Source organism: Agrilus planipennis, unplaced genomic scaffold (genome assembly GCF_000699045.2).
Source record: "Agrilus planipennis isolate EAB-ADULT unplaced genomic scaffold, Apla_2.0 scaffold5, whole genome shotgun sequence".
Classification (NCBI taxonomy): Eukaryota; Metazoa; Arthropoda; class Insecta; order Coleoptera; family Buprestidae; genus Agrilus; species Agrilus planipennis.
Window position 1 is genome coordinate 2,792,331 of NW_020442468.1, and position 5,300 is coordinate 2,797,630.

The window sequence follows — 5,300 nt, forward strand, 5'->3', positions numbered from 1 at the left end:
ATTGCTACGCAAGTTAATAAAATTCCAGTTATTAAGAGTAATTAAACTGGAAAACAATGCATCCATGAAAAATTTTATCGAAGTATCCGTTCTTATAAAGAATGAATACAACGAGTTTATACTGAGAAAGTATGCCTTTGGAATGTCTATTTTAATCCTGAAAGTGAAATTTCAATTATAGGTACATATATAGAAGCGGTTCATTTCCTGGACTGTTTAATGTTGTAGGGCATAGAGAGCGTCCCCCTTCCCATTCCATTACTTCTAATTTCACATATGAAGTTCTCTCATCATCATCATAAAGTCGTCAGTCCTAAGACTGGTTAGATACGCACTTCCACACTATCCTGAGCGAATCTTCGCATTTCCCTAAAACCAGAGCATCCCACATCCTTAACTATTTATGAACAGTAATCTAATCTAGGTGCACTTCCTTTCCCCTTAACTCCTATTTCTGCCTCTAATATGATTTTGACTACCTCTTCATACCTGAGAAGGTGTCTAACTAACTTGTTTTGCATATTTCTTACTGACTTCCATAGAGTCCTCTGTTCTCCTATTCTTTCTAATACCTCTTCATTTCTAATCTTCCCTATCTACGGTATCCTCACCACTTATCTGTAACACCACATTTTGAACGTTTCTAACCTTTTCTTTTTCGCCTTCCTCATCGTCCATGTTTCACATTCGTACAACGTGACGCTCCAAAGATAGACCTTCAGTATTTTGGTTTTAATTTTATTTATTTTCATACAGTACTATTTTGTCAATGCCGCTTCCATTTTATTTAAAGAAACTAATCCTACTGATATTTTACAATTATCAAAAAATATATATAACCGTTACGCATATAATTAATTTCCTTGCGCTGTCCATTCCTCCCATGGATCTCTAGTTATGGTCGATACTTTAATATCATCTTTTCGTCCGTAAATGAGATCACAGATCAGCGCTGGTAGCAGCTTTTCAAAATCGCACGCCTGTGAACCGACTGAGATCGAAAATACACGACCCTCTCCTATTAATAAATGCTCCCACCTTTCTACCTGTTGAGTGCTAGGATTGCGTTCGTTCCACGCGGATTGCGATGAAACGTGGTGGTGGTGAATCGAAGGTTCGCTGTTTGCCAGTCAGTTATTTAGTTTCCGACCACGTTGTTTTGAAACAGCCGGAATCCAAGTCTTTCCTTTGCAATCGCCTTGTGAGTTGAAGTAATAGTTCGTCCAATCATTTTTTTCCGGAAATGTAATTTTCGTGAACTCAGTATTGTATAGGTATATGAAGTTACTTCCATTTTGTGATTAGTTTGATAAGGTTGTTTGTTAAACTGATGTGAACTGTATTTAAAAAGTGTGGACATACTTAAAAAACTTCCATCTTCCTATGTAATTCCACTTTGACAAAATACCATTAAGGTAAGATTATCTCAACCAGTGATGTGTAAAGATAAACGGATTTCTTGATAGACGCGCCAATAAGTGATATTCGTTTATTGTAATTGAACTACAGCAAATGTTAAAGTTGAAAACCTGTTTAATAAATTTAGGCGATTTCCAATAAATACCTATTAATGCAATTTAGAAACCTGTTACTTGGACATTAGTCAGGCATGCCCAGTTGCCCAGGTATGGCGATGAGTAATATTTACAGGTAATCGGTCCCGAAGACATAAGGACGTAACATGTCTGGTGCCATTTTATACAAGTTTTAAAAGAACAACACTCTTAACGATTGAAAAATAAAGCAATTAGACATACGGTAGAATCGCGTACACATTCATAATTATGTAATTCCCATGTTAACTCATCGGGGGTGTCATCAAAATATTTCTTTTAATTAAATAAATGACATACAAGAAGTTACCGATTGAAATTCTATGACCAAATTTTGTTTCACTTGAATCAAAAACGCGTAAATGTTTGATTATACTCTGCCACATCAACCCGCTTGCCGGTGCATTATTATTAGGATCATGACAGAGACGATAAATTCGGGTTTGTCTGGCGTCTGGACTGCACCTGTGAAACGAATACAACAGAAGTCCATACAATAACAGAACATTTGGGTTCTATAGGGCACCACTCAAGTCTCAACCCTGCACCAGCTGCACCTGCAGCGTAGCTCAAAGGCGGTGTATTTATAAGGCTTTTGTTTACCTTCAACTGGAGGGATTCTTTCAGAGGCATGTTTTTACGATCTACTTTCGTTTACGTTTAGTAGCGATGACAAGCTCAACTACTACTTCCTCCTGCTTGTTGTTCCCAGAAACGATATGGAAAATTCGTACGGAAGTGGTGCATTAGTAAAGGGTTTGATGTAGTTAAGTCACAATAATTGAGTACTTTTTACAATCTTACAAATTGTTGCAGTTCAGTTTTCTTTCAATACAGCTGACTGAAATCGTTATTCATCCTTCCTTTCTCTTTCATCACTGAGATGGAATTTCGCTTTAGACACATTGTTGTTCAATGGCATAAGTAATTGTAAATGTTGAATATTGTTTTGTTGGTTTACAAGGCAAATTCTGAAATGCTGCAAGAATAGCTAAAGTGAAGACATCACTAGTAATTTTTGAGACATGGGGTTAACATCAACTTTAATTGAATTTATTCAATTGCGATCCACATTTGGCAATTTTGATAAACTGCTGATGTTTAGAAGAGATGAAGTACTTGAACTGGAGTGTGTAAATTTTAATATCCTAATGATTATTATCACTACACCATCCCATTAGAAGGGTTCGAAATGTGGTGTTACAGGCGAATTATGAGGATACCGTGAATAGTGCTTGAGATGGTGTCCTACCAACTTATCTCGCCTATTTGTTATTGACTTCCACAGAGTCCTCTGTTCTCCTATTCTTTTTAAAACCTCTTCATTTCTAAGCTTCTGCATCCACGGTATCCTCATCATTCGCCTGTAAGGCATGTGATTAGGATACCATGGATATAAAGGGTTAGGAATGAGGAGATAATAAAAAGAGTAGAAGAGCAGAGGGTGCTATGGAAGTCAATAAGAAATAGGCGAAGTAGGTTAGGAGATATCTTTCCAAGCACGAAGGGCTAAGTTGAGAAATATTAGAAGCCAAAAACAGCACCTAATAGTAGAGATATGTAAACCTAGATTATAATACTGTTATGGATATGAGATGTTCTACTATTAGGGAAATGTGAAGATTAGCTGAGGATAGGAAAGAGGTGAAGTGCGTGCCCAATCAGCCTTAGTACTGAAGACCTTCTGATGATGACCATCCCGTTTGTTTCTGCATCATTCTCCATATTCAAAAATTCTACTGAATATCTACCGGAACCTTTGTACATCCAAGTTCGTTCCACATTTGCTAATGCAAATATGGTCATTCACTTAAGGTTATTATTATTATTATGTTTGTCGATTTTACGCTTAACGTATAATTAACATTCCATTATCTTCGTATGGCAATGAAGGTTTCGTTTGAATAACTATTCTCCCCAACACCGCACGCAGATACACTATACACGTGCAGTTATAGATTGGCAATACATGGAGGAGGCCTCTCTATCTCTCTTTCTCGCGAAATAGATTGCCACTACTTATGAATCGTTTAATGGTTTCGCAGGAAGTATTAAATTTGATTAACGAAGCAACATGCAACATCGTTACTAGCTCTCAACGCGTCTACGTTCCTTAGCATGTCGAAAATGTCCTTATCTTAACAGGAAATTGTATTTAATCAGGACGCCAAGTCGAACACTGCAGGTGGACTAGTGCTATTATGCAACATACGGATTATCTCAAGTTGGCCGTAATGAAGTTTTGTCGGGAACTTCATTCCAGATACCCTCGCTATTTGCAACAATAAAAAAAAATAAAATAAATACATTATTTTTTCCTCTCGATGATATGCGTAGTAGCCAAGCAGTGTCTGGATAGGTGATAGAAGATGTAATCACTTCGGTATCGCGGAATACCCATTTAAATACATGAGGCATTTACATTTTAACGATTAGGATTAAGTACAAAATTATTCCAATGACGTTTACTTCTCATAGTCTTCAGAATCTCCTTCAATTCCTAGATCACTTTGATGCAAGTGCAATAAAGTATGAAGCGCCTAATGGTACGACGTAACCTAACCTGCTCTGTTGTCTCTGTCGCAAGCAATCCGACTAAATCGCTACTTTTAATTTTTTCTACTGGCCTTTAGTGTTAACCGCCTCCAGAAACGCTGAAGTTAAGTGGAAATTACGGTGATGGAATGATGGTGAATTCTTCACAATCCAATTTTCGCATGAAGTGGATATTCACACAATGTCCAATTTGTAGTACTACCACAACAAGTATTCTAGGATATGATAGGCCTGATAGATCTAGGACAGTTAATTGTTTCGTACTTTTCTGAAAGAGCCAAGAAGGCTCAAATCCCAAAAGTCTTGACTCAGATTGAACCCCTTTTAAATTAATTGAGTCAACTAGAAGAGTAATAAATTAACTGCCCTATTAAGTCACAAAATGGTTTCTTTGGTTATCACTGTGCATGCATTGCTTAGTGTTTCCATTTAATATTGATTTTTCGCTAATTGTAAATCTAGTTGTGGAAGTTATTTTAGCTCTTTTAACACTAAATGTCACTTCTGCATTTAAGAATCTTTTTACCATTACGTGGGTTTTTGTTTTGTCCACTATTTGAGTGGTTAGGTGAAATTTCTTGAAGACAGTATTAAATTACAGTAGAAGATTAGCTAAATCCCTTTCTACGTTACGATTGCACAGGAGAAATTTTGTTTTGTTATCGAAATTATCTCGTCCATTACTTATTGTATAATAAAAATATCTAGGTAAGTTTTTAGTTTACAGCGGAAGTGTTGTTCGTGCCACGCGGAAGTTCAACTTTTGCTAGCAATATCTAAAATGCCACTTTAAAGTATTTCCGGTGTAAAAGCATGTTATTATTATTATTAATCCTGAAATTCTACACCTTCCTTCAAACTTCAAACGTTGTTCAAAACGGGAATTATTTGTTGCAAACTAAAAACGAACGCATTATCGTTTAAGAACCGGCTGCCTTGCTCAGTGTTCAACCCTGTTGACCTTGTCTCAACGAACACGATCTCAGTATACTTTGTATGAGATTTGATAAGAATGCACGATACAGTATAGAATATGGTATTAATGTTGTCCGGTTTTAGTATACGAGGGTGGATTGATAAGTTTCCGGCCTAACCAAGAGATGACGCCACTAGGCCTACCTTGAGGTGACATTCTATAGTACCATCCTTGGATAGCTTGTAGCTATAGTTTCAGCCCGATCTCCTTGCTAG

At 36.8% G+C, this 5,300-nt stretch overlaps 1 long non-coding RNA gene across 1 annotated transcript in view; it reads left to right on the forward strand.

The window, feature by feature from the left end:
* The first annotated feature begins 1,067 nt into the window (after positions 1-1,067).
* Positions 1,068-5,300, forward strand: part of LOC112906672 — a 63,734-nt gene continuing 59,501 nt past the window's right edge. The window contains exon 1 of the long non-coding RNA XR_003232503.1: positions 1,068-1,415. This is a non-coding gene — a long non-coding RNA (uncharacterized LOC112906672). The remainder of the gene's footprint in view (positions 1,416-5,300) is intronic.